Source organism: Hylobates moloch, unplaced genomic scaffold (assembly GCF_009828535.3).
Source record: "Hylobates moloch isolate HMO894 unplaced genomic scaffold, HMol_V3 SCAFFOLD_18, whole genome shotgun sequence".
Lineage (NCBI taxonomy): Eukaryota > Metazoa > Chordata > Mammalia > Primates > Hylobatidae > Hylobates > Hylobates moloch.
Window position 1 is genome coordinate 52,530,947 of NW_026652293.1, and position 20,468 is coordinate 52,551,414.

Genomic DNA, 20,468 nt, shown 5'->3' on the forward strand with positions numbered 1-20,468 from the left:
CATATATTGCATACTTTCACTATATAGATATCCTTTTAATATTAAGTGTTCCAGTGACCTAGGCAAGAATTGTGTACAGAACTTTTGAGATCTGAAGAAAAAAAAAGGTTGCAATGTATGCTAACCATCATATTCTCTATTTGTTATGCCACTGAACATTTTCAAAGCAGTTTGACTGGCATAATTTTATGTGATCTTTACAACTACAGGGTGACTCGAATTCTGATTTTCAGGGCTATCATGTGATTAGGGGATTAGGCTCATTCCAAATGACACCATAGGGAAGAACTAAACCAACAAATGAAATCTGTAGGGAGTCACATTTTAACCCAAAACAAAAGGAGACTTTTCTGCCTATTAGATATCGATGGGTGCGTTAGTTCGTTTTGTAGTATAATGTGTTTCTTATCAACACAAATATCTAACACAGTGGCAATAAGATGTGAAATATCCATTTAGTAGCTGGATGACATGGCCTTTCAAATGTCTTCAAATATTGAAATCCTGGGTACACACTCTAGGATTCCTTTAGTTAAGGATAAAGTTATAGTTCACTGTCCTTCAAATTCTAATAGGAGGTACATCTCTCCTCTCTTTCCTTTTTATATTCTTCAATGCTGCTGGACACATGCCCACTTAAGATGAAGAACAATTCAGCCATGGACTGCAGCTGCTGCGTGGCTAATGGAAATAGAGCCCAGGAATGCACACTCTCCATGTCTACTCAATGCCAACAGGCTTGCCTGATTTGAACAAAAATTCAGTCGAGCTGCCTGCTTGGCACTGTACAAGCAATAGATCCAGGTGCCTCACAAGATTTCCAACTGAAATAAGGGGCTGTTTTTGAATGGTGTTGGTCCAATATTAAATGCTTTCTTCCTCATTGGCTGTGTGATAAGTCAGTGGATGTTGGCATCATGAAATCCATGGTATTTTGGAGCAGCAGAGGATCTCAGAAAAGATCTTATCCAACATTTCTCAAAATGTGTTCCATGGAAAGATGGAACTGTAAAAGGCTTAGTGGGAACAATGGTCTGAGATAAAAGAGAGAAATATTGCATATTTAGATCTTTCTAGAAGATTCACGATGCACAATATTATGTTAAATGTTTTGAGAAGTCTTATTGCAAAGAAACTTTAGTAAACACATATCTAATAAAGTTTTTCTTTTTTCCCTTGCATGATGATCATTAACATTCCATAGAAAACACCCTAGAAATTCATATTTCAGTATGAAACCCCCATTTTTACATATGAAGAGAATTAGGTCCAGAGATATAAATTGACTTGTCCCAAGCTGAATACACTTATAAATTTTGAGTAGAAGTCAGAGATTTGTGACTTGCTTCTAATTCAATGTTCTTTTCTCTGGAGAACTGATCACATTCTTGACTTTCGTACTTCACTTCATTATGCCCAGATCAGGTGTTTATCCATAGACTGACAGCTCTGGCCATAGAATAGAGTCTGGCAAAAGCCTTGGAATAAGTACTTGCCTCTGGTTCAATCCACTTGGCTCAGGTGTTTGGGATCATGTTGTATAAAGCCAAAAATATGTATCAGGCTGAAAAGAGATGTTTTTAAAAAATCTGGAATTAGCCACAGCCAAAAAGTTTTCCACTATATATTCCATCCTATGGCTGCTCCTAACACATGCATTTCCTCTTTTTCATATAGAATTCCTAATGAGCCCTTGCTTAATGTGATTCATTTGTTCCATCTCATACCCCCCAAACTAACTTAAAAGGTAACAACTCAATATTGCATCTTGTTAATGTTGCAGAACCAATATGATCATTCTAAGTTCAGCGACCCAGGATTCCTTTTCTACATGGCTGAGTCAGATCCAGATATGACTCTTGAGGAGCATAAAATATGTGGATTAACAGCTATAATTTGAATATCCCCACAAAAACTCATGTTGAGATTTAATTGTCATTGTAACAATATTAAAAGGTGGGTACTTTAAGAGATGATTAGGTCATAAGGGCTTTGCCCTTACTAATGGATTAATGCTGCTAATGGTCATGGGCTTCTAATAAGAAGGCTGAGTTCAGCCAGATTCCCCTCTCCATCTTGTATGGTCACTTCTACTGTTCATCCCTCTCCCATGCCATGACCCTCACCATATGCCAGCACCACAATCTTGGACTACCCAGTCTCCAGAACTGTGAGCTAAATAAACTTCTGCTGTTTATAAATTGCTCAATCTGTGATATTCTGTTATAACAACAGAAATAAAAAACTAATACAGAAAATTGGTAGCCAGAAGTAGGGCTATTGCTATAACAAATATCTGAAAATGTGGAAGTGGCTTTGGAAATGGGTAATAGGTAGAGGCTAGAGAAGTTTGGAAGAAAATATTAGAAAAAGCCTGAATTGTCATGTGCAAAGAATTAAGGATAGTTCTGGTGACAGCCCAATGAAGAGGAGAGCTGTGGTAAAAGTCGGAACCCTCTTGGAGTGTAGGTAAGTGGTCATGAGCAGAATTTTGGTAGAAGTATGGACAGTAAAGCCCATCCTGATGAGGTCTCAGATGGACATGAGGAACAAAGTATTGGAACCTGAAGTAAAGGTCATTTTTTTTTATACGGTAGCAAAGACCTTGGCTGAAATGTGTCTATGTCTGAGGGTTTTATAAAATGTGGAACTTGAGAATGATGAACTAGGATATCTCGTGGAAGAACTGTTTAAACAGCAAAGCCTTCATGTGGCTACATGGCTACTTTTTGTTTGTTTTTGTTTTGTTTTGTTTTGTATTTGAGATGGAATATTACTCTGTCACTCAGGCTGGAGTGCAGTGGCATGATCTCAGCTCACTGCAATCTCTGCCTTCCAGGGTCAAGCAATTCTCCTGCCTCACCTCCTGAGTAGCTGGGATTATAGGCATCTGCCACCATGCCCAGCTAATTTTTGTATTTTTTTTTAGTAGAGAGAGGTTTCACAATGTTGGCCAGGCTGGTCTCGAACTCCTGACCTCAGGTGATCAGCCTGCCTTGGCCTCCCAAAGTGTTGGGATTACAGGCGTGAGCTACCACGTCCAGCCTACATGGCTACTTTTAACTGCATACAGTGAGATGCAAGAGCAAAGAGATGACTTAAAAATGAAATTTGTAATTAAAGAGGAAGCAGAGCTGAAAGATTTGGAAAATTCACAGGCTGGCCATGTAGAGTGAAAAAGAAAATACTAATGATGTGGCCAAACAACTGATTGCTAAAGAGATTGCCATGGATAGTAGGAAACCAGGTACTATTCATCAAGAAAATGGGAGAAAGACCCCAAAGGCATTTCAAAGATCTTCAAGGCTGCCCCTTGCATCACAGACCCAGAGCTCTAGGAGGGCAGAATGGTTTCAGGGAATAGGTCTGGCGTGCCCTCCATCGGCTTGCTGTCCAGAGGCACCTTGTGTCTCTGCTTCCCTACATGCTGGTGCTGTGCTTTTTGGGCACCCCAGCCACAGATGAAGTGGACCCAGATGTGGCTTGACCCAATTATCTGGAGGGTACAAGCAGTAAGCCTTTGTGACATCCACATGACGCAAGTTTTGTAGGCATGCAGAATGCAAGAGCTGTGGGGGCATGATTGCCTTCACCTAGATTTCAAAGGATGCTGTGGACTTCCTGGAAGCTCAGGAAGAAATCTGACACATGGATGTAACCACTACAGATAAACCCCACTAGGTCAATGCCCAGTGAAGCCATGGGAGTGGGGCAGACCCAAAGATCCCAGAACTGTAGAATTACTTGCATGCAACTTCAACCCAAGAGAGTCGAAGCATGGACCGAGCCCAGCAGAGCCATAGGTGTGGTGCTACCCAACACTTTGGGGCTGTAAACCCCCAGCGTGCACAAGAGGTGACACATGGAATAAACAATTATTCCAGGGCCTTAAAATTTAATGTGGTCTGTCCTGTTGAATTTTGGACATACTTGGGACCAGTTACTGCTTTCTTATTGCTTATTTCTCCCTTTTGAAATGGGAATGTCTATCTTACGCTGTTACAATGGGCATGGGCTTCTAACAAGAAGGCTGAGTTCAGCCAGATTCCCCTCTCCATCTTGTGTGCTCACTTCCACTGTCCATCCTTCTCCCATGGCATGACCATTGTTTTTTTAAAAATAAATAATTTGTTTTGATTTTACAGGCTCACAACTGGAGAATTTGCCTTGGGAAGGATTGTGCTTTGAGTCTCACCCATATCTGATTAAGATAAAACTCAGATCTTTGGACTTTGAGTTGATGCTAGAATGAGTTAAGACTTCTGGAATTATTTTAATGGAATGAATGTATTTTTTATGTAAGAAGGACATAAGTTTCAGAGTTCCAAGGGTGGAATGCTATGGTTTGAATGTCCCCACCAAAACCCATGTTGAAATTTACTTGCCATTTTAACAGTATTAAAAGGTAGGTACTTTAAGAGATTATTTTCGACCTGCATTTGTACTCCATCTACTTTCCTATTTTGCTTTTCATTTGTTTTTCATTGCAATTAGTATGCCCTTCACAAGCACAAGACCCAAAAGGACTGAAATAGCAAACAACATGCCAACAGCAGCCCCAACACATTGAAGAGTTGGCACCACTTGGAGAGTGAGGGGAAGGAGCATGCACATGAAGTGTGAACAGTGCTGTAGTTGTTCTGCTGCTGAGAACACTCTGACAGAAGACCCACAGCAGATGTACCAAAAACACTCAAGTGAAATTCCATAAAACCTAACAACACTGTGTATCAATTAGAACAGAAGAAAAACTGAAAGTTCAGCGCCTGGAACACTGTTTGCCTTTAGATGAAATTGGTCAGAATTGTGGATGGGTTTGAAAAATGATTAATTGAAAATAATATGAAACTTTAGCTAGCATCAGAAAATGACAGAATCTAAGGGTAAAAAGAGGACCAAAAATTATTTCATCCAATTTTCTGCAAAATGTTTAAGTTTCCTACCAACTGCTTGTCTATCCTATGCTTAAAATAACTCCAATGAGAGTGAGTTTCCTTTCCCCAGCAAAGCAGTTCTTTTAGTAAAAAATATTTTTAAATAAGTTTTTATTGATGTATAACATGCATGCAGAATTTTTCACAAATCGTAAGTGTACAGCTTGACAAAAGATCAAAATTATGAACTTCCTTTTGTAACTACCAAGAAACAGATAGTTAACAGCATCTAGAAATTCCTCCCAGGACCCCTCTCAGTCAGGACATCCCTGAAAGTAACCACTCTTCTGAATTCTTTCACCATCAATTAGTTTTCCCTGGATTCAAACTTTATATAAAATGAAATCATACAATATAATGTACTCATTTATGCCTAGATTCTTTTATTGTCACATACTTTTTGTGGGAGTAATATTACTACAAAATTTTTGGAAAATTATTTATTATCTACTAAAGATGAGCATAAATTAACCCTAAGACCCAGACATCTCACCCCTTCCTAGGTATATACCAAACCTAAATATGTACTAAAGTCCACTAAAAGGTAAGCTTAAGAATGTTCATAGTGCCACTATTCATAAGGGCCCTACATTGAAAATATCCAAATGTCCATCAACAGTAGAATGGTTAAATGAATCGTGGTATATTCACATAATTGAATGAGAATGAATGAACTATTGTTTCGTACACAGTAAGGATGAATCTAAAAGTTATTCATTATTCTGACAACTATGATTCTTAAAAGATTGTCCATATTTGAGTGAATGTCTGACTCTAGCTCTTTAACCAAGTTTAATTAAATAACAAATTTTATTTTGCTGCTACACTATGAATAAAGTATCTTGTACTATTTAGAATTTGTCAGATTCATCTGGAACATGTTTAATATCAGAGTAACATTTTAAAAGATAAAAGAACATTTGGAATACATCCATTGACAAAGTCTAAAATAAGTTGAAACTCACTATTTCACATAAGAAATATTTAAGGAAAGTGGCAAGAAGTTAAACAGAAGAAGGCCATAACTCTGTCGCTCCTTTTCACCTACAATCCCCTTTCCTATTCCAACTCTAAATAACATCTAAAGGAGACAGAAAATGACTTACAATAGAAAGAGAAATAAATATTATTCTGTAATTAAAAGAGGATAATTTGTCCAGATAATGTCCTTGGTACATAACTGGCCTTAGATAGGTGATGTAAATATTCAGTTTCTCAATTCCTGGTGAATTATATCTCTCTGTCTACATCCACGATCTTGTTATACACTACTATTCATTCATATTGCCAGATGTGGCATAGTTCTTTCAGTACAGCATTTTAGGTATTGCCTGTCCATCAGTTTATACAGGAAGCCATTGCAAGAACCATGTGGAAATTCACTGACTCTGGTCTTACAAGGTTTCATACACTTTATTTGGGTGAGATGAGTGGAGACTCCTTTCCTCAGTCTCTATCTAGAGTCTGGTATTGTTCATGGGATCTCTTTCAAATTCATCAAACTTGAGGGAAAACATCTCTCCTTCCTCAATAAAACAAACAAGAAACTGCTCAAGAAAACAATTGCAAATTAACCAGGGAACAGATCAAGATGGCATCTTGATCTAACATTTACTTGTGAAATGAAAAGATCATGAGTAGTTTGTCACTTATAAGTTGAATCTGATAACTCAATTATAATAATCAAGTCTCCCTGAAATGACAGGAAGGGTCTTTAAGAAGTTCATAGAAAAATGCATATTATGAAAAACTATGTGTGTGCTCTGTAAAGATGAGCCCAAATAAAAAATAAATCAGTACAAGCAAAACAAAACAAAACAAACAAAAAGAAAAAAACTATGCATAGACTTCAAAACCTTTTTTACACCCAAATAAACTCATATTGACTTGTTATAACATATCTGAACAGAGTCTAGTTTGAGGCATGAGGAAGGATAAGACATTAGTTTGAAAAGATCCCTTGTAAGAGCAACATGAATTCATCAAATTTATGGTGAAGCTGGAATGAAAGAATGAGGAAATTATTGATGTTTTACAACAAATTTATGGGGGAAATGCTCCAAATAATCATCAGTTTGCAAATAATCAGCAATAAGAAGGGATGAGATGATGCTGAAGATGAAGCCCTCAGCAGAAGACCATCCAATTTGCACGGAAAAAAATTAATCTTGTTCTTGCCCTGATTGAAGAGAAATGAGGATTAACAGCACAAACAATAGCTGACACCATAGATATCTCTATTGGTTCAGCTTACACAATTCCAACTGAAAAATGCAAGTTAAGCAAATTTTCCTCCTGATGGGTGCCCAAGCCATTGCATCCACACCAGCTGCAGACAAGAGCATAGCTTTCAATGGAAATTTTAAGTAAATGAGATCAAGATCCTGATGCATTTCTCCAAAGAATTATAACAGGAGCTAAAACATGGCTTTACCAGTGAAATCTTGAGGAGAAAGCATCACCAAAGCAATGGCTACTAAGAGATGGAAGCGGTCCAGTCAAAGCATGAGTGGGTTGGTGAAGAGCAAAGTTCATGGCAACAGTTTTTTGGGGATGTTCAAAGCATTTTGCTTCTAGACTTTTGGGAGGGCCAAAGAACAATCACACATGCTTATTATGATAGTGTTTTGAAAAAGCTAGTCAAAGCTTTAGCAGAAGAATGCCCAGGAAAGCTTCTCCCGAGAGTCCTTCTCCATCAAGACAGAGCTTCTGCTCATTCCTCTCACCAAACAAGGGCAATTGTGCAAGAGTTTCAATGGTAAATCATCACAGTCCCAATTTGGTTCCCTCTGACTTCTTTGTGTTTCCTAATCCTAAAAAAAAAATTTAAAGGGCACACATTTTTCTTCAGTTAATAATGTAAAAAAGACTGTAGTGACGTGCTTAAATTCCCAAGACCCTCAGTCTTTGACGATGGTACATGGCTGGTAGCTTCACTTACAAAAATGTCTTGAAATTGATGGAGCTTGTGTTGAGAAACAAAGTTTATATTTTTATTTTTATATTTCAGTTTCATTTTTTCCACAGATTTTTGAAGTCTCTTCGTAATTATTTTCTAGCTTTAAACTGGAATTATTGTATTAGCATTAATTAGTTAATGTAATTGATAGATATTTACTGAGCCTCTATTAGGTGTCAGATACTACTCTAGGAATTGAAGATGAAGCAGGAACTAAAACAGACAAGAATAGTTTAATAGTTAGATATGATCAAAGAATAAAAGTTTTGATGTGCTTACTAAGGAAAGAAGGGGGTAGGGTTCAAAAGGGCTTAAGATGACATCTGCAGGACCCTGTACCAGATAAACAAGTTAACACGCTTGTAAGTAAAATATCTTCTACCTTCTACTTCACAAAATTACCTTCATAAGCACCCAAAAGGGCAGATTTGAATTTAAATTTTGGTGCTTCTAGGACTCCTGGAAGCTCTGTGCCAGATCTTGGCAGCATAAGATACCCAGCTCCTGCCTTCCTAGTCCTGAACCCATGGCTCAACGCACAACCCCTTTTCTTCCCACAGTTGCTCCAACTGCATCGAGAGGGGCCTCACATATATCCATGTGTATCCCCGAGTCCACATTTCTAGGCTCTGTTCCCTTCCTGACCAACTTTTGATCTAGTAGTAGGTGTAAAGTTGACAAAAACCATCTCAAGGAGGATAGACCTGAGCAAGAGGCCCTTGCAGATCCAAGTAGGCTCAGGACCAATTAGGCAGGAAATTTTAGAGTTTTTAATACATAGAGCATTGTCTATATCTGTATCTGCCTATCTCTATCATCTCTATTTCTATTTATGTCTACATTTACATACATGTGTTTATACAGGTGTGTATATAATATATATGTATATATAATACATGTGTTATATATGTATTTTATATATGTATGTGTAATACATATGTGTGTATCTACATATATCTATGTAGTGTTCCTATCTGTTCATTCATTCATGTTATAGAAACAGGTAGGCCTGGTATAATTAGTTGGGAGGTCTTAACCCCTGAAATTATATCACTACTTCCCCTTTTTTTAGTTCATGTTACTCAAGCACAGTTCTGACTGCAATCTGGCTTTCTATGTGGTTTGGCTGCAAAGACAAACTGTGCTATTATGTCATAGTGTAATATTACATATTAGGGTCCTTTGGCCATGTGGGAGTCACATTGTTCATTGTGTTTAATAATTGATAATGTTTTATATAGTATCCTCTCGTAAGTTTTGTGTCAATGTCCCTAAGTCCACTAAACTGAAAATCTCTTGAGATCACTCTTCTGAAATTGAAAATTTGAGGACCAGTTGCTTGACAAAGATTCACTAATAGTAATGCCACCTGAGGAAGCCACTCAGCAGTCAGCCACCTGATCTTCCCTGGCACACCATGAATGTGGCCTGCACCAATTCAAACTCCCACAGTGAGTAAGAGTCCAGCAGGTGCTTACTGTATCTGTGCTCAAGTAATGCATAACTCACAGTGACACAAGTTTTCATCTAGCCCTGTATGCTGACAGAGCTGTAAGTAGCTTCCTGGGGTGGGAATAAGAAGAGGGGACCCTACAGTGGTGGCAGCAAGAGAGTAGAGAAGAGCAGCACATCTTACATTCCCTCTCCTTCTACTATTCTAACTTTTTTCACAGTGAGATTCTTTCCCATAAATCCTTCTAGTCAGCAGGACTGCCTTTATGCACATGTGTGTCATGGCAACATGACGCAAGCACTGTTGTCACTGAATCCAGGATTTAAACATAAAACTACTCTGAACATGTAAGTTACTCAGTATTACATAGTGTTTAGTAGGCAAAAAGAATATATTCCTTTTTAAGAAAAAGTGTTAAAATAAAATGGTCTATAGTAAAACAAAAATATTCAATTGCTGTGAACACCAAACTTTTTATGAAGCACGCAACACTAAACCAGACAGATAGATATTTGTTGGAATCCAATCTTTAAAATGATGACTGAATTCCTAGTAAGAGATTGTTCATTCTAGTCACCTTAATAACAGAATCAAGAAACCAACAACACAGGAAGAGATCTATGACTATTTGAGCCACAAGCAGTGCCCAGTTTGGTGCATATGACACAAAATCCCTCCCTCCCTTCCTCCCTCCTCCTTCTTCCCTCTTTTTTCCCTCCCTCCCTCCCTCCCTTCCTTCCTTCCTTCCTTCCTTCCTTCCTTCCTTCCTTCCTTCCCTCCTTCCCTGCTACCTTCCCCCTTCTCTTTCTTCCTTCCTTCTTCGTACTTTCTCCCCTCTTCTCTTTTTTCCATAAATATTTATTGGGAGCTTTCCATGTGACAGGCATGTAGGCAAGTATTAGGGATGTAACAGAAGCTTCAACATGTTTCAGACACTCTTGAAGTTTAGAATCTAAGGCAATGAGTCTCACTAAGACACAGATAAATTCTCATTCAGATGAAACTAGCAGACCAACCTGTGTAGCAAGATATAGTCAGGTTTATTGGGATGGGAGGGACAGAGAGTTACTTTCTGTTTAATCCTAATTTATCATTTTAAACCGCAGCTATCCCCACACAGCCATTTATTAAAAATCTACTGAAAACATAAAATAACACAATGTAAATGTGTCTATTTATGTGCCATGAAAATATTTATAACTTTGTGATATCTTGAATGTTAGGATCCTTAGGTGAGTTACAAATATACTAAAGAATGTATCCTATGTTAACAAATCTTACAAGAATACACTTGTTCATATATTGCTCAAGGGAAGGCATATTTTACCCCAAACTTTCCTCCTTGCCTCATTTAGCCCAATAACTTCCCAATATATGTTGAATATGCAAATCAAACGGTACCCAATGATGTCAGCTAAGTTGAAAAAGGGTTTAAAATGATACAGACCACTTTTCTTCTACCAGAATGTTCTAGATGTATGAGAAATTTAGAGCTTAGGTATTCTCCAATTTCTAGGCACCAGAATTCAAAAGAGTTCTTTCCATAATATTAGGGATATTATCCATTTTTACCTAAATAAGAAACCCACTTTTTTTCATGTAGATGAGTGCAGAATGTATGAATTATGTATGAATGATGAATGGAAGATATAGATCAGCAGTATATATCTTTCTCTCAGGTACATACTTAACAATATATTATACCAATTGTAATTTAAGAAGAGTAATTCTGAGGAGCAGTTCATAAGGCTTCCAGCTTTGCTCTCGTGTCACATTTCCTGATAGAAATATGTTATCCTAGACCTTGACCCTGCCTACATTACCTCCTTAGCACCCTCATGTCTGGGAAAGTCCAGCCAGTTCTACTTGTGTGGCATGGGAGAAACAAACATTCTTCAGTAGAATGAATTATGCAACCAAATGTATCAGTGATAACTGTGGTTTCAGCTACACTGAAGAGTAGCCAAAAATCGAACTGACCAAACTTCAGATCTCTCTTGGCCTTACTTGAACTCATTTAATACATCTGTGACTCTTTAACTTTCTGACTTATAGAATGAAAATTAAAATGTTCTATACTAATAAGCAGGTAAGAGTCAGTAAAAAATAAAATGCTTTTCTAGAAAGAATTCAATAAGTTATTATTGATTAGCAAAGACCTTTCTTTCCTAATTAGATTTTGATGCACATTTATCATTTAAGGTCTCTAAGGTGCTTTAAGTTTTCTAGAGGAAAAAAAGTTTATAAACATTGTATGTAATTATGTGGGTAAATATTCACAAAATTATAGTGATTCACTAGAGCAGCAGAGTATAAACACAAAATACATCTGGAAAAGAAGACAAAGAAGAAAACATGGGTGGTCAATTTCCCAACCTATACTCTTCCTAATAAATCAGAGATTGTCTCTACACAGAAATAATATATCATCTCTCACATCTTAAAAGCTGCTAGAATCCTTTAAAGGAAAAGTGGCCTAATACCTAAAACATCTCCAATCAGACATAGAGCTTCCTGAATAACTGAATGAATGCCACGTGTTTGCAAAGCATTTATTTTCTCCCTTGCACAATGCGGGCTACTTTTCTCCTTTATACCAGTTTATTGTAGCCTTCAGATAACCACAGTTCTCAATTGTGTTTGCAGAACATTCTGCCATCTCTCCCTTATTTATTTCTTTTGAATCTGGCGTCTGCTTTTATCCTTTGTATCTTTGATTAAAACTTCTCAGAAAAATCCTCCTGGGAAGGTGCTTGTTCTTTTCACTCTCTTAGTTATACATTGGATGTCAATATAGATAAGAGACTTGGAGCAAAAACAGAACAAACCATCTTATCTTTGAGCTGTGTAACTGCAAACAAAATCTCTTTTGTGATACATAATCATGTAATATTTTACTTTACTTTGTCAAAAGATGGGACATTTAAAACATCTGCACTTTCTAGCTTCATTTACTAGTGGTGATGACAGCGGAGTGGGGTGGGGTGGCAAAGGGGGTCAGAAAGTTGACATTTTTGTCTCCCCTACAAAAGTAATTGTTTTGAAAGTAGCAACTAAATTCATAGTCAAAATGTGTAAATTTAGTGAGTGTTAAAAAATAATCTGAGTTTTCAACAGAGAAAGATAACCGATAATCACCAATAAGAAATAACTCTCTCTGGATTTTCTTTAAACATATCCAATCCCTTATAGATATTTCCCACTTTGTGCATTGCGTTTGCAGTATTGGGAAAATGCTGATGTAATAAATACTTCAGAATTTTCTCCTGTGTTCCACACAGTGCTAGAAAATACACTTGATTATATGCACCTGTATTGTTTGGTCATTTTGTCTCCTTTGGGAAGAATCAAATGGATGAATTGATCCAATTTGGATGCAGAATCCGTGGGAAAAGCAGCTCTTATTATGAGAATACATTGCATTTATAAAACTGCACATATAAAAACAATATTGAACTTTTGGAATGCTCACTGAGTATGTGTTTGTGTGCATGTACACGTGAAAGCTCCTGTACACATCCACATGAATTCACTGATCATTTCAGACAAACATAACTGCTTGCTCTTTTATAAAGAGGATGTTGTATCTTCCGTTTTGGACACACATGAAAAATGTTCTTAAATCACTTTCTGTTTTTATCATTAAATGTGGGAATATACCTAAAAACCAGAGCAAAAACTATTCTTCATGTGAGGTCTGAAACATTTATCATTTTTTTTCTATAAAAGCAGGGAAATTCTGTATTTAGCCTTTTGTGGTAGAAGGTGATGAATAACTGAGATCAGATAACTACTAAAAGGTTAACTCTCTTCTATTAATTTTATTAATAAACTAACAATGCTTACATTTAAGGTTTGAATGCTTAGGAACTTTTAATTGGCAATTTGATCTTTATAAATTAAAAAAGAATAGATAGTCAACATTCTACATTTCACTTTAAATGATAATGTATTAGGGAGTTTCAAGAAGAGTTTTCTTTTTATTGACAAGAAAATGGCACTTTTCCTCTGAAAAAAAGTTTTATTTATAAAAAAAAAAAAAGATGAAACATGGGAATAATGGAAGAAACTTAAAAAAGAAACCAAGACGTTATAATAGATATCTAGTGGATATTCCATTCACACTAACTGCCACACTGAGATTTAGTAAAATGGTTCCTCCTAATCTGGCTCCATCACTAATTCTTAGCCACCACCCCCCGTGTTCACCAACAAATGCCCAATATTCCAGGCTTACCCAATCAAAGAAGCTTTTTTCCAACAAGAGAGCCTCCTCTTGTCCGTGTGTCTGAAAGGATTACGATTGCTTTACACTCTTCAATTGGAATATCAGCACCTTAAAGCTTTTTAACCTACTACACTTTCTTCCTTGCTCACATATTGCCTACTGGTTAACTTTTTCTAAAGTAGACCCTTCATCTCCTTTGGAAATTACTGAGGCAGATGATTTCCTCTTTGATTTCCCCAAAGGTTTAATAAAACTCCGCAAGTTCATTCTGTACCTTGCACAGCTGTGGCTTGTGGTCTCAAGAGGCATCTGAAACATGTAACAACTCTGAAGCATCGGATGTTAGACAACTGACCAGTGTGCATGCTCCTTGTCCAGCCACCAGTCCCCACGAGCTGATTTCTTACAATTCTCAAACTCAAACCTTTTTATTTCAATTAACATTTTATTTCTGACTTTGCTGCTAGTCTCCTCACCAGACACATAAAACCTGACTTTCGGCCGGGCATGGTGGCTCACGCCTGTAATCCTAGCACTTTGGGAGGGCGAGGCGGGTGGATCACCTGACATCAGGAGCTCGAGACCAGTCTGGCCAACATGGCAAAACCCTGTCTGTACTAAAAATACAAAAATTAGCTGGGCTTGGTGGCAGGCACCTGTAATCCCAGCTACTCTACTCGGGAGGCTGAGGCAGGAAAATCGCTCAAACCTGGGAGGCAGAAGTTGCAGTGAGCCGAGATCGTGCCACTGCACTCCAGCCTGGGCAACAGAGTGAGACTATGTCTCAAAATAAACAAACAAACAAACAAAGACAACCTGACTCAGTCACAATTTTTGTCTTTCCTTTCACAGATGAATGGTTAATTCCATGGGCCCACGTCTATTTCCAGGTTATCCTTTGCTTCCAGGTAATTCATAAGTTATTGTTTATTGCTCAGAATTATTCCTTCTGTCAAATGATTCTTTCCATATTCCACATCTATTCTGAATTTTCTCATCACTTCCTGTTTCTTTAATCAATTTCTTTTGAATTGGCAAATTTAAAAAGTATATATTTATCAGGTGCAACATGATGTTTTGAAAAATCTATAAATTGTGGAATGGCTAAATCAACCTCATTAACATATGCATTACTTCACATATTTACCATTTTTTGTGGTGAGAATAATTAAAATCTACTTCCTCATTGATTTTCAAGAATACAATACATTCTTATTAACTATAGTCACCATGTTGTACAATCAATCTCTTGAAGCTAACTGAAATTTTGCCTCCTTTGACCGTGACATCTCTAGTTCCCCACCTCTCTTCACCAGCATTCCTCCACTCTCACTTCAGCCTCTGGTAACCACATTCTACTCTCTGCCTCCACACGGCTGACTTATTTAGATTCTGCACATAACTGAGATCATGTGATATGTGTCTTCTGTCTTTTGTGCCTGGTTTATTTCACTTAACATAATGCCTTCCAGGTTTAACTTTGCTTTCACAAATGACAGGATTTACTTTCTTTGTTAAGGCTAAATAGTATTCCATTGTGTGTATATATACCACATTTTCTTTATCCATTTATCCACTGATGAACATTTAGGTTCATTTTATATCTTGGCTATTGTGAATAATGCTACAATGAATATGAGAAAGTAGTTATCTTTTAGATGTCCTGATTTAATTTTCTTTGACTATATACCCAGTAGTGGGATTGCTACATCATATGGTAGTTCTATTTTTAATTTTTTGAAGAACTTCCATACGGTTTCCATAATAGCTGTATTAATTTGCATTTTCCCCAACAGTGTGGGAAGGTTTCCTTTTCTCCACATCCTCACCAACATTTATTATCTACCATTGCATAGTAGCCATTCCAACAAATGTGAAGTGATATCTTATTGTGATTTATAGTTTTAATATGCATGTCTCTGATGATTAGTAATATTGAGCATTTTTTTCATGAACCTCTTCAGTATTTGTGTGTCTTCGTTGGAATAATGTCTATTTAGATCCTCTCGTTATTTGTAAATTAGGTGATGTATTTTCTTACTATTGAGTTGTAGGGGTTTCTTCTATATTTTGGATATTAACCCCTCATCACATGTAGGGATTGCAAATATTTTCTCCCATTCTGTAGATTATCTCTTCACTGTGTTGATTTTTTATTGTACAGAAGCTTTTCAGTTTGAGGTAATCCCATTTGTTTATTTCCACTTTTGTTTCCCGTGCATTTGGGGTCATATCCAAAACATTGCCCAGATTAATGTCATCGAGCTTTTCTCCTATGTTTTCTTTTACTAGTTCTACAGGTTTGGGTCTTATATTTAAGTCTTCAATCAATTTTGAGTAATTTTTGTATATGGTGTGAGATAAGGATCCAATTTCATTCTTTTACATGTGGATCTCCAGTTTCTCCAATACCATTTATTGAGGAGACTGTCCTTTCCCCATTGTGTATTCTTGGCACCTTGCCAAAAATTAACTGACTACAAATTCATAAATTTACTTCTTGGCTCTCTTTTTTCTTTCATTTGTCTGTGTGCCTATTTTTATGCCAGTTCAATGCTGTGTTGATTACAATAACCTTGCAGTATATTTTGAAGTGAGGTGGTGTGATGCCTCCAGCTTTGTTCTTTCTGCTCAATATTACTTTGGCTATTCAGATATTTTTTGTGGTTCTGTTAGAATTTTAGTTTTTTTTTTTCTATTTCTGTGAAAAATATCATTCAAATTTTGATAAGAATTGCATTAATTTTGTACATTGTTTTGGATAGTATGGGCATTTTAACAATATTAATTCTTCCAATTCGTGAATGTGGGATATTTTCCTGTTTATTTATATTTTCTTCCATTTTTATTCTTCATTTATTTTGTTTTATAATTTTCAGTGTACAAATCCTTCATCTCCTTGGTGAAATTTATGGCTAAGGTTTTTATTATTTTTTGTAACTTTTGTTAATGGATTGTTTTCTTGATTTTTTTGGATAGTTCATTGTTATGTATGGAAATACTACTAGTTTTTGTATGTCAATTTGGTAGTCTAAAACTTTATTAGTTTTAATGGTTTTCTGATGGCATCTTTAGGATTTTCTATATATAAAATCATGTCATCGTAAACATAGACAATTTAGCTTTTTTCTTTTCAATTCAGGTGTCTTCTATTTCTTTCTCTTGCCTAATTGCTCTGGCTAGGACTTCCAATAGTATGTTAAATAGAAGTGGTGAGAGTGGGCATCCCTATCTTGTTCCTGATGTTGAAAAAAACCTTTCAATTTTTCCCCATTGAGTATGAGGTTAGCTGTGGGTTTGTTATATACGGCCATTATTGCATTAAGGTGCATTCCTTCCATACCTAATTTGTTGAGAACTTTTATCATGAAACGATGTTGAATTTTGTCAAATGCACTTTCTGTGTCTATTGAGATGATCATCAAGTGTTTGTCTTTCATGCTGTTAATGTGGTCTATCAGATTTACTAATTTGTGTATGTTGATCCATCCTTGCATCCCTGGGATAAATCCCACTTGATTATGATACGTGATCCTTTTAATGTGCTATTCAATTCAGTTTGCTAGTATTTTCTTGAAGATTTCTACATGTATGTTCATGAGAGATACTGTCCTGTAATTTTCTTTTCTAGTAATGGCCTTGTCTGGCTTTACTATCAGAGTACTGCTAGATTTATAAAATGAGTTTGAAAGTATACCCTCCTCTACATTACTTCCTGAGATTTTCTTTAAAGTAAACCACATCTAACTTAATTTCTTTTGTAACCATTTACTTTTTATGAGCATTTGAAATATGTTTACTATATATCCAAATCAAGAAGGATAAAACAAAGATTGGGTTTTCAAACAATGCTGTATACTTAGCCTCTTCATTTTTTCATCCTTTTCCATGTCTTTTATCAAAAGAGGATGCATGTCTTCTCACAATCTTACCTCCTTTAGAAACAATTAATGACCTTGTTTATATAAGGGCATTCACTGGCCATGATAATTGGCATCTAAGAGCTGCTTTCGACCCAGCCTTTTACCTCAACCATGCACTGCTCTTAACCACCACACTAAATTACAGTGAATCTTGCATCTTATACAGAGGTATGGAAGCTTCATGTTAAGAATGACAGACTGACCGTATAAAAAGAGCCTGCTTCCTTGACACTTCAAAACTACCTTTATCAGCCATGGACTGCTTACCCTCTGACAGTTAAGGGAGAAAGAAATACACTTTTAATATAGAAGATGCAGTATATTTAACAAAGATATTTTAGCTACTTTCATTTTATTTGTTGTTACAGCATCAGAACCTATGTCCTAATCAATAAACAAATAGAATGAGGTCATGAAATAGTACAGAAAAGGAAGTTTCATCCTTTTATGTGAAATAGGACTACATGTACACTTCTGAACATGTGACCTGAAGTTCATATCTGCTGCATAAAAGTATAATTTAAAATTCTGGTAATTGCTAATATGGAAAAGATCAAGATATTGCAATAAAGGATAAGCGAGGGTAGATAGTTTTCTTAAATATGGTGACCCGAGAGAACTTCTCTGAAGAAGGGATGTCTAATCAGTGATATGAAAGGTAGCCAGGAGCTGGCCATGTGAAGAGAAAGGAGAACAACCTTCAAGGTGAAGATCCTGGAGGAGATAAAACCTTAGATTGTGAGAGAAGCTGAAAGAATTCCAGGTGACTAGACTTTGTAGGCTTTTGGAAAAGGAGCCTGAGATAAGGTGGTGAGCTAGGCTGGGGCCAGATTGTGCAGGATCTTGCAGGCCAAGGTTAGGAGTATAGATTTTGTTCTTGATGCAATGATAAGCTATTGAAGGATTTAAAATAATGGAATGGTGTGGTTTAAGTAGTGTTTTTTCAAAATAGTTTTGGTTGCTGTGTAGAGGGTGAATTGAAGAGAGAAGGGTAAGAATGGAAGCAGCAGGAGCAGTTTAAAGACTGTCACAGAGCCCAAGAGCAAACTCATGCTGACGATGCAGAAAAAGGGAGAGAAATTGAATGATTTGATGGGTACTGAGATACATTTTGAAGGGAGTTTGGATAAGACTTGCTGAAGCATTGGATTTGAGGAATATAGAAGAAAGGAAATAAGAATTCTATTTTGAATATATTAAGGATAAGATGATGGTGAGATGTTTTATAAGTCAATTTATGCTTCTGTAACAATCTCCAAATTTCAGTGATTTATTTTATTTATTTCTTACTCACCCAACAGACCTCCATGGATTTTCCTGGTGACTTAATTCTCTTGGAAAGCTCTTCTCCAAGTGGTGGTGTATGGACTTGGGATCTTTCTAACTGTGGCTTTGCCTTTCTCTAAGTCCTTGGGTTTTGTTTCGGGTTTTGGTTTTCTTTCCATTCAGCTTGTTAGTGAGTAAAGAGCATGTGCAGGCAGGGAGGATTATTGTGCTGAATATTTTAATAGGCCAGTTCAGGCAGTGGCATGCATGATGTCTACCATTCACATTGACCAAACTCAATCATGCAGCCCACTTCAACTGCAAGAGAGGCTGGGAAATGTAGTCTACCTATGTGCCCAGGATCAGAGGGACAGGGTGTAGCAGCTTTCCATCATATTCAATGGCAATATAAAATGGTCTCCCAAATATATTTGAACAAAAAAGAAGAAACAAATGTTTATTGAATCCCACTTCCAATAATCTAACCTAAGCATCTCAGGGATTATAAAGATGAACACTCCTTCTGTGTTACCCACAAAAGACTGTGTAATTTAATTGTAAAAAGAAGATACTGTGTAGATATTTGAAAAGTTGCAAATGAAAACAATGGGATATGCCAAAGAGAAATAAATAATTACCAAATAAATCATATAATCAGGCATCACACATTCAAGGGAGGGAAATTCACCACAGTCTAAAGGGAGTTACAGAAGTTTCCAAAATGAGTAAAAGTTTTATGTGGGTTATGAAAAATATGTCAGAGTAGTCCAAGAAACAAGGACAAAAGAGACTTTTTTTTAGGCAGAGAGAAATCCATTATTAAAAATGAATTTTTCCCTATTTAAAATAACTGCCTTTTTATCATTATCAGCACTCTTAGAAACAGCAAATTTAAATAGGCTGAATAATTATTTAGTAATCAGCTATTAAATAACTATAGTCAAAATGATATTTTTGTGGCTTAATGTAAATTTTCTCTTTCCAAATATGTTTGTGCATGTAGGCGCAGCCTCAACTGCTAAACCAAGAGTGGGCTCATTCGAACTTTGAACTCAAATCTATGACTCACTTTCTGTGGTCTCAGTTTCCTGCTTTACACAATGGAGGAATAAGATGTCAGGGCTGTCTAGGGGATCTAGATAATTGTCAGTTGGCTAGGAGAGTTTCTACATGTTTTATATACACAGAGATGATTATATGAAGATCAAGAAAAGGTTGAGCAACTAGCAACAGAGTCAAGAAGTGGGAATGTGAGATGATTTGTCTTTTTACATGCACAGAAATAACTTATTTAAATTGCTATGCCTGTCATTGGGTTCAGGCCTTTGGATCTAGCAATCAAGCCTGGAAGATGGAGCCAGGCTTGTAGAGAACCATCATGATTCACTTCTTGCAGACAGCCTTTGGCTATACATGAAATAGATTGATGATGATTATAATGTTAATAATAATAATAATTTGCGCTTACTTAGTAGCTTTCATGCTATATTTTCAAAGATGTTATAAACATTAACTAATGAAGCCCTACAGCAACTCATAAGGTAGCTATTACCTGTGTTGTGCAAATAAATAACCACGGCCAGCAAAGGTTAAATGGGCAGCCTGAAGTCATATAGTAATTCAAAGCCTGGGAAACAGAGATTGATTTCTAGCCACAATGTTGGCTCCTTGATGTCTAGACCACTGTCCTTTCCTTGGCAAAGGA